At 38.3% G+C, this 10,448-nt stretch overlaps 1 pseudogene; it reads left to right on the top strand.

Annotated features, from left to right (window-relative positions):
* The first annotated feature begins 204 nt into the window (after positions 1-204).
* LOC122419694 lies at positions 205-624 on the top strand (annotated as a pseudogene).
* Positions 625-10,448: the final 9,824 nt, after the last annotated feature.

Here is a 10,448-nt window from a genome sequence, read left to right as displayed (position 1 = left end):
GACGTTCGTAAAATATGTTCACTAGACTACTGACTATAGACTACAGAATTTATTCCATTTTTATAATATTTTACATTCACGTGTTTATATGTATGTATATGTTTTGTAGTTCTATGAAATTTTATCCCAAACATATAGATTTATAAAACCACCACCACAATCAAGATACAAATCTGCTCTCTGATCGTGTGGCAAGCCTTCAAGATGGCACCAAAGAAAGACAAGAAGCCTAAGAAGTCAACCTGGAAGTTTAATTTGAATCTTACTCATCCAGTAGAAGATGGAATTTTTGATTCTGGAAATTTTGAAAAGTTTCTGCAGGAGAAGGTTAAAGTGAATGGAAGGACTGGAAATTTGGGAGTGTCATTCACATTGAATGCGTCAAGACTAAAATCATAGTCATTTCTGAGAAACAGTTCTCCAAAAGGTATTTGAAGTACCTTACCAAGAAATACCTTGAAAAGAACAATCTTTATGATTGGCTTCCTGTGGTTGCATCTGACAAGGAGACATATGAGCTTCGTTACTTCCAGATTAGTCAAGATGAAGATGAATCTGACTCTGAGGACTAGATGACGCCATCCTTTATAGGGCTTTGCTTGCTAATAAAACAAATTAAGCATACAAAAGACAGAAACATCTTGAAATGGACCTTTAGCTTATCAGTGAATAAGAAACATTACTCTGTATGTTAAACATTCATCGCTTTTATTTAAGTGTATGTTGTTTATATGGTGCTGGCTTTCCTTTAAAACATTTTTATATTTTTATTGGAGTATAGTTGATTTACAGTGTTGTGTTAGTTTCAGATGTACAGCAAAGTGAATGAGTTATACATATATCCCCTTGTTCTTTAGTCATATAGACCATTACAGAGTACTGAAAAGACCCTGATGCTGGGAAAGATTGAGGACAGGAGGAGAAGGGGACGACAGAGGATGAGATGGTTGGATGGCATCACCGACACAATGGACATGGGTTTAGGTGGACTCCGGGAGTTGGTGATGGACAGGGAGGCCTGGCATGCTGCAGTTCATGGGGTCGCAAAGAGTCGGACATGACTGAGCAACTGAACTGAACTGAACTGAGCAGAGTTCCCTGTGCTATACAGCAGTTTTTTAGTTTATGTATTATGTATGCTAAGTCGCTTCAGTCGTGTCCAACTCTTTGCAAACCCATGGATTGTAGCCCGCCAGGATCCTCTGCCCATGGGATTCTCCAGGCAAGAATACTGGACCAGGTTGCCATTTCCTCTTCCATCTGTTTTATGTATAGTAGTGTGTATATCCCAGTGTCATCCATGTATCCCTCTCCCCTGTATCCCCTGGTAATCATAAGTTTTCTACATCCAACTTCTGTTTTGTAAATAAGTGTTTGTCCCCCTCCCCTTTAAATGCTTTGTATAAGCAATATTTAAATAGCTTGTAGCTAGTGGAATTACTTTCAGGATTTCTGTAATGTACTGATTTTACAGATGTCCTCAAGTTAAAAGAATAAAACGAAAAAAGCACAATTTTAGGTATAACTATATAATAAAATATTTAGATTCAAAAAAAAAAAAAGATACAAATCTGTTCTACCACTGCCAAAGAACTCCTTCATGCTACCCGTTTATGTTCACACCATACATGTACCCCATCCCTACCATGTCCCTGTCCCCTGCCAACCACTAGGTCTGTTTTATTGTTTAACAAAGGTTATACAAGTACAATCATACAGTATATAACCTTTTAAGATCTTTTTCATTAAAAATAATACTGATGAGATCTACCCAGGTTGTTGCAAGTATCAATAGTTGGTTCCTTCTGCTGCTGAGTAGCATACCATTGTATCCGATGTTCCACCGTTTGTTCTATTCAAGCACTGACGGACAATTAGGTGGTTTCTAGTTTTTGCTGTTACAAAGAAAACTGCTGTGAACACTCATCCATATGTTTTTGTGTGAACATAGTTTTTCATTTCCTTGGGCAAAATAACCTAAAGAGCATTTTCTGGATCATACAATAAATGCACACTTACTTTACAAGAAAATCGTCATATTGTTTTCCAGAGTGGGTGCACCATTTTACATTTCCAATAGCAATATATGAGAGATCCAGTTTCTCCATGTTATTAGTAGCATTTGGTACCAATGCTATTTTTTGTTTAGCTATTATAATGGTTTATAAGGATATCTCATTGTGGTCAGATTAGATTTCTGTACATTATGCCCCCATTAATAAATTATAGCCTTCTACATATTTCCCAGCATTCACCAGTACAGATGCACTTCATATCCATAAGGCTTTAGTTTTCTCTCTCCTACCCAATGTTTTCTCCCTTACAGACACATAATTTTACCCAAACATTATCTATAAAACTGCTTTTAATTTTGTCCTTATCTTTAATCACATGTCCAAAATACTGTAAGACTAGTCTGAAGAGCAGATTTGGTTTGCATTTAGGAATGAGGAAGCAAAGTTAAGTACTTTAAGGCTCCATAAAGCATTCATGATATGGGTCTGATTCTGTAAATGAAGTATTTACAGGCTTGAAGAGCATGCTTGTAGGGGCAGTTTCCTTCAGTCAGGACAGTAGCTATGGATTCTACAGCCTATCAAAAACATGAGGGTCATCATGTTTTGGGAGACAGTTTGGGACTGGGGAATGGAACTGATTTATTTGTCGGGATAAAGGATTAATGAGGATGTAAGATCTAGCTGTGGTAAAATCAAAGCAGAGACAAAGATTTGATTCTCATGGCTCCTGAGTAGCCCAGGAAATCAATCACCTGCTGTGATATCAGAGGGGACGTTTTATTACAGCAGCTCCGCAGTGGTCACTTGAGCTCAAACCATATGTCTTAAATGAAAAGCCTTCAGTACAACCTACCCATTTGTTTATACTGTCTTCATAATGTATCACCATGAATCAATAAGGCTACAGAACAAGTTCTGATGGCAAAAATAACTTAAAATACAGAAGTGCTGACATCTATTTGCATATCATATGTGAAATAATATAATATAAACTGCTGCTTTATTTAAAAAAAAAAAAAAAAACCTGCTTTGCTGCTCAAAACTCCAGACAAATCCATGCGGTAAAAATATTCTTTATAAATCTGTGCTGGATTTCCTCAAAGTTTGATTGTTCAGAAAAGTGGAATAGGGAATGTGAGTTCATCAACAGTTTTAAATCAGAGAAATAATTAATATTATGGTGAAATCCACCACGTGCGTGCTAAGTTGCTTCAGTCATGTCCTACTCTGTGCAACCCTGTGGACTGTAGCCCACCAGGTTCTTCTGTCCATGGGATTCTCTAGGCGAGAATACCACAGTGGGTTGCCATGCCCTCCTGCAGGGGATCTTTCCAACCCAGGAATCAAACCCACATCCCTTACGTTTCCTTCATTGGCAGGCAGGTATATAACTACCACTTGTGTGTTAGTTGCTCAGTCATGTCCAACTCTCTGAAACTGCATGGATTGTAACCTGCCAGGCTCCTCTGTCCATGGGATTCTCCGGGTAAGAACACTGGAGTGGATTGCCATTCCCTTCTCCAGAGGATCTTCCTGACCCAGGGATCAAACCCTGGTCTCCTGCATTGCAGGCAGATTCTTTACCCTTTGTGCTACAGGGAAGTCCTTTACCACCTGGAAATCCACCACAGCAGAATAAAAACAATAAAAAGACTCTGTCATGGAAATAAGGTAATAATGGTATATACCATTTCAAATTGGAAACAACTAAAAAGATTTATAGATTAAAAAATATTAATCATCAAGTGTCTACCCAGAAGAAAAATCTTCAGTTGATGAGCTAATATCAGCTTTTCTAAGAATGGGGCTTAAAATTTGGCAATATGGATTCTAATATACAGTTTGCTATATAACACACAACATCTCATTTGAAACTTGATACTCAAAATCAGTTCAAACAGAATTGAAACAATTTTCATATTTTTAAAGTTATGTGTATGTATGTGCATATGTGTGTATATAGTCATTACTGATCGTATAACCAATCTTAAGTCTCAGTTGACACATCACATCTGGCAACTAGGAATTTGATGAAGTTGTATCACCCTGTATCATCACATCACAAGCAAGCAAGGGAAATTTCAGAAGAACTTTAGGAACATAAGTTAGAGAAAGAGAGATGTGGGGCAGGGAGGGTGGGTGGGAGATAGTTTCAAAGAAGAAGCAAGGGAAAATGTGTCTTCAAGGAAGATACATTCTTTCCTCCAAAATTATAAAATATACCCATCCTAAGATGATAGACTCCAAAAGTGTCATATATGATGCCATCAAAACAGCAACCAATGTCAGTCACCTAGCTGTTGTTAGAATATACCAGACCCATGCATATAGTAGTCTTAAAGAGGTAGAGTTAAAAATTAAAGTTCAGTCTGCCTAATTTACATTTTAATACAAATTCTAAATAGGCACTTTTGGTACATATTCTAAGACATTTGGTTTTAATTACAAAAGGTGACTTGAGAACTAATATTTTTCCCTAAAAGAAAAACTAACGTACAAGTTTTCATTCTGGATTTTGTAGCTAAAAGAAAATTTTCTTCGATGGCTTGGTTGAATTCTACTAGTAATGTGTCTATGGCAGCATAACACCATTTTCATCATTTTTCTTCAAGTAGCTGAGTTGACTAGAAGTTTGAGGATAAGGAGGAGATCTGTACAGACATTCAAGACTCAGATGTTTCACACTGCCCACTGACAGTGAATTTGAGAGATATACAATATCACTAGGAACCTGCCTTATGTACATTGAATCATATTTCCTGACAACTCTGAGAACAGTGTACTCAGGATATCTATTTAAGTTTGTCTGAGGTTTTCGTGGAGTGTGCAGAGGGATTCAATGTGATCATGTGCTCAGACATATTCTAGTGAGAATTTATGCTTCTTGCTTCTGTGTTTTTTGCTAATCTGAAGTGATGAGTTTCTATACTGACTTAAAAGTTTTTTCACATAATTATCCTAAACCATAAGTGACACTTTAACCTTTAAAATCAAAATGTTGATAGATAGATATTGAAAACTTGTATTTAAAGATGGTGACCGAGCTTCTCTGGTGGCTCAGCAGTAAAGAATCTGCCTGCCAAGGCAGGAGACACAGGTTCTATCTCTGATTCAGGAGGATCCCATATGCCACGAAGCAATTAAGCCCATGTTCCACAACTATTGACCCTGCGCTCTAGAGCCCAGGAAACACAACTACTGATCCCACATGCAGCAGCTACAGAGCCTGAGTGCCCTAGAACCTGCACTCCACAACAGGAGAAGCCACCACCACAATGAGAAGCCCGCTCACCACAACTAAAGACTAGCCCCACACTCCGTAGCTAAGACCCAGCAACAAAGACCCAGCACAGCCAGATATACAAACACAATTATAAAGATAATGGACATGGTAACATAAAACAGTCTACAATTAATGTAATTTTTCACTCCACTCAGGTAAGATGTTAAAAGAACCATAAAACTTTTACGATGATGACTTCACTGGAAAAGAAAAATGGCATTATGGTGATATTTAAAGCATTATCATAGAAGACTACTTTATTAAGATATATATACCCCTTTAGACACTGTTCTTTCAGCTGTCCTAGGCTGTTTCTCAGTCAAACTAATAAGTCTGAACTGTTTTCTAATTCCTGTGTAAAGATGAAGGTATTGGAAACTTATCATGAATACTAAAGAAGAAACATGCACCAGGGAAAACGCACCTGTGCATTGCTATTCTCTGTCTGACTCTCTAACTGCCACCATTAATATTTTTTGTGTTTCTCACAGCTGTCAGAACGTGCGGGCTTCTGCTTTATTCTCAGAGCCTAAACACATCTTTTCAAGCTACATGGCTTGCATGCTAATATTCGACCAAGGCGTATTATTCCCTCTAATTTTTATATTATCAAAGATAGGACAAGGATCTTAAATGCTATGACCATTCATACTAATTAGAGGAACTATTTAACAGCCAGCCTTAGCTTTCTCAAAGACTAAGTCATAAATAAGAAATAGACCTCACAATTAAAAAATGGTAGTAATAGCATAGAAAATTTTTAGATGTTCACATTTATTAATTTTGTGTTTTAAATCAATTGGGTACTATTTTCAAATAATCAGAAATTTGAGGATACACCATTTAGACAAGGTATGATATAGGGGTTTCAAGCCAGTGTTACCTTTAGATCATTTAGCACAACTCCCTAATTTCATGAACGAGGAAGCTTAGAAAAGTAAACATCTACCCAAAGTCATACTGTGAGTTAATGGCAGAATTAGGACTTAAAACCATGCTCTTCTGTCTCCCGGCCACACAATATAAGCTAAAATCAAGCAGAAGAAAAATGTAAGCCACTTTAAAGATTAAAGCATTTAAAAGATATTTTTTAATTGACTAATTCTATATAGAATCTCTATGCAAGTCACAATGTTTGAATTTTCTTCCTACAAGCTTTTTTATCAGAAGTGATCACATCACCTTGGCCAGATCATATAGTGAGAATTTTAACACACCCCATCAATCAATGTGCTACTCTCAAATATCATGCTATCCGGGTGTGGCCTTTTGCCACTTAATTTAGAATACTGATAATCTCAACACTTATAGAGGAATGGCCTTCTACACTTTACCCACTCAAACAAATATGCAGAATGTTAATTAGCTCATGCCTGCATGCTTAGTTGCTCAGTCGTGTCTGACGCTTTGTGACTGTTTGGACTGTAGCCCGCCAGCCTCCTCTCTCCATGGAATTTTTCAGCAAGAATACTAGAGCAGGTTACCATTTCCTCCTCCAGGGCATCTTCCAGATCCAGGGATCGAACCCACATCTCCTGTGTCTCCTGCACTGCAGGCATATTGTTTCCCCACTGAGCCATCAGGGAAGCCTATTAATTAGCTTCAGTTCAGTTCAGTCGCTCAGTCACGTCCGACTCTTTGCGACCCCATGAACCGCAGCACGCCAGGCCTCCCTGTCCATCACCAACTCCCGGAGACCACCCAAACCCATGGCCATTGTGTCGGTGATGCCATCCAACCATCTCATCCTCTGTCATCCCCTTCTCCTCCTGCCCTCAATCTTTCCCAGAATCAGGGTCTTTTCAAATGAGTCAGCTCTTCACATCAGGTGGCCAAAGTATTGGAGTTTCAGCTTCAACATCAGTCCTTCCAACGAACACATGGGCCTGATCTCCTTTAGGATGGACTGGTTGGATCTCCTTGCTGTCCAAGGGACTCTCAAGAGTCTTCTCCAACACCACAGTTCAAAAGCATCAATTCTTTGGCACTCAGCTTTCTTTATAGTTCAACTCTCACATCCATACATGACTACTGGTAAAACCATAGCCTTGATTAGATGGACCTTTGTTGGCAAAGTAATGTCTCTGCTTTTTAATATGTTATCTAGGTTGATCATAACTTTCCTTTCAAGGAGTAAGCGTCTTTTAATTTCATGGCTGCAATCACTATCTGCAGTGATTTTGGAGCCCAAAAAAATAAAGTCAGTCACTGTTTCCCCATCTATTTGCCATGAAGTAATGGGACCAGATGTCATGATCTTAGTTTTCTGAATGTTGAGTTTTAAGCCAACTTTTTCACTCTCCTCTTTCACTTTCATCAAGAGACTCTTTAGTTCTTCTTCACTTTCACTTTTCTGCTTACCATTACTTAAATTATTTGGCCCACTAGGAGGCTTACTTAAGCAAAAACATCACTTTGCAACCAAAGGTCAATACAGTCAAAGCTATGGTTCTTCCAGTAGTCATGTACCAACGTGAGAGTTGGACCATAGAGAAGACGGAGCACTGAAGAAATTTATGCTTTCAAACTGTGGTGCTGAAGACTCCTGAGAGTCCCTTGGACAGAAAAAAGATCAAACCGGTCAACCCTAAAGGAGATTAAACCTAAATATTCACTAGAAGGACTGATGCTGAAGTTCCAATACTTTGGCCACCTGATGCAAAGAGCCGACTCATTGGAAAAGACTCTGATGCTGGAAAAGATTGAGGGCAGGAGGGAAGAGGGTGACAGAGGATGAGATAGTTGGATGGTATCATCGATTCAATGGACATGAGTTTGACCAAACTCCAGGAGATAGTGAAGGACAGGAAAGCCTGGTGTGCTGCTGTCCATGGGGTTGCAAAGAGTCAGACATGACTGAGCGACTGAACAACAGGAGGCTTACAATCTGCCCATAAGACATCTAGGTAAAGTACACAATTGGATCTTCAAACACATAGACCTCTGCAATCTTGAAACACAAATTAGACAAGGGTTGGAACTTCCCTGGTGGTCCTTTGGCTAAGACTCTGCCCTCCCAATTCAGGTGGCCTAGGTTCCATCCCTGGTCAAGAAACTAGATCCCACATGCCACAACTAAAACCCTGCATGCCACATCAAAGATTGAAGAAGACTGAAAAAGATTGAAGATCCAATGTGTCACAACTAAGACCAGGCACTGCCAAATAAATAAATTAGTTAATAAAAAACATTAGATAAGGATCAAACCTGAAAGACACGCTGAGCTTTCTTGCTACTTTAATTGTGTAGAAGGGTCTACATGTAAAAGAGAAAGGAACACGAGATAAAGGAGTCCTAAAGAATGTTCAAATTAGTGATTTTATAAGGAGAACATGTTAAATCAACTGTTTATTAAGATAGACTGATAAGAGTTTGTGAATTTTCTGCAAGATATGAGAAAAAATGTATATATTAACTGGAAATTTTTTGTAGCTATGAAGACAAATAGGGTAAGCCTTTTGAATTCAAGAGGTTATTAATTTCTCAAATCTGTGTTAACTGGAAATTCAGAAGGGCCAGTAGAACATTGCCAGACTGGTAGAAGTGAAAAAAGGATTCCCACCATTAGTTAATCAGCAAATAACACCCTGATAACTCAAGTTGGTAAAGAATCCACCTGCAATGCAGGAGACTCCCGTTCAATTCCTGGGTTGGGAAGATCTGCTGGAGAAGGGATAGGCTATCTACTATAGTATTCTTGGGCTTCCCTTGTAGCTCAGCTGGTAAAGAATCCGACTGCAATGTGGGAGACCTAGGTTTGATCCCTGGGTTGGGAAGATCCCCTGAAGAGGGGAAAGGCTACCCACTCCATTATTCTGGCCTGGAGAATTCCATGGACTATATAGTCCATGGGGTTGCAAAGAGTTGGACACAACTGAGTGACTTTCACTTCACTTCACAACACAATTCCTAAGGATATGTCATTAATTCATTAGATTGAACTACTTAGAGTTACATACAAAATATACAATGTAGTAGGGAAAAAGAAAACTTGAGAATAAAGGAAGGACCTCAAGAAGTAAAATACACACAGGGCCAAGATACACTGAAAAGATGTGAGAATCAATAAATTTTCTGTTTGCATTTTGGTCTGGTCCCAGTGGGGCATGAAAGGAAGTAAAATTTTTCACTTCAGATTTAAAGGAAATGGGGCAACAGAAGTATAATTTTCCTGTTCTAAGGCTAAACTATATCCTCAGATATCAAGTTTCTGAAAACCAGAATAAAGACATCTATTAAGCTTTTATATTAGACATTCACTCATATTATCACTGTTTTTTTTATAGTCAATACACAAGGAAAATCAAGTCTCCTCTCTGTTTCGACCAGGGAAAGAGGGCAATGAGTAGATATCTTCAATTGGAAGAGAAACATGGTCCCTAATTTCAAGGTGCTCTTGTACATTCATCTCTCCATTCTTAATCTTCAAACTAATCTTTTATGTCAAATGACTTAATCACTATATTATGTAAGCGTCAAGGATTATACCATGAACACAAAGACAGATAGTAAAATGCTTCTAGCCCTAGTCCCATCATATGCTTGGGGAACAGTCATAAGGTATATATAAGCCTGTTTGCAAGATAGAGCAACAAAGAATAACACACTCTTTGAATGAAATAGTCATTTAAGTATACGGCATTTCCTCCAAGTGATATAGAAATCAATTATTTTTGTTTCAAATTTATCGTATTAACCACTAAAATGAGGACAAAAGACAATGAAAATTAATTGGAGAAACTTTAGATTATGTAAGTGAAGTTTGACAAAAACATTTTTTCCCCACATAATGGAGACAGTTTGTTGTATTATGCAGTGCTATTCAAGCATTCCCAGGCACATACCAGTGGTTCTGCTCTATAGCACCCACATCATCATGACAAGCAATGAAGTGTGTTTCTGTTATGACTGTCACCATTGTTTTGACTGTCTTTAACCTACTTGGCAATTTGTGAATCCTTTTGTCAGAATCTGCACCCATAAAGTGGTCACAGCATGGCCTTTGTTGATAAACTGTTCTCACTTCACTGACGGATCTATTCTGATGTCTCAAATATAGTGACAGTGATCCCACAGTGACAGCTAAGACTGGAAAAATTCAACAACCCAATTTTAACTACAAGATACAGAAGAAGACCCAGAAGACC

This window comes from Cervus canadensis, chromosome 17 (genome assembly GCF_019320065.1).
Source record: "Cervus canadensis isolate Bull #8, Minnesota chromosome 17, ASM1932006v1, whole genome shotgun sequence".
NCBI classification, from domain to species: domain Eukaryota; kingdom Metazoa; phylum Chordata; class Mammalia; order Artiodactyla; family Cervidae; genus Cervus; species Cervus canadensis.
The sequence above is the reverse complement of the archived record's forward strand: the minus strand, read 5'-3'. Positions and strand labels throughout refer to the sequence as shown.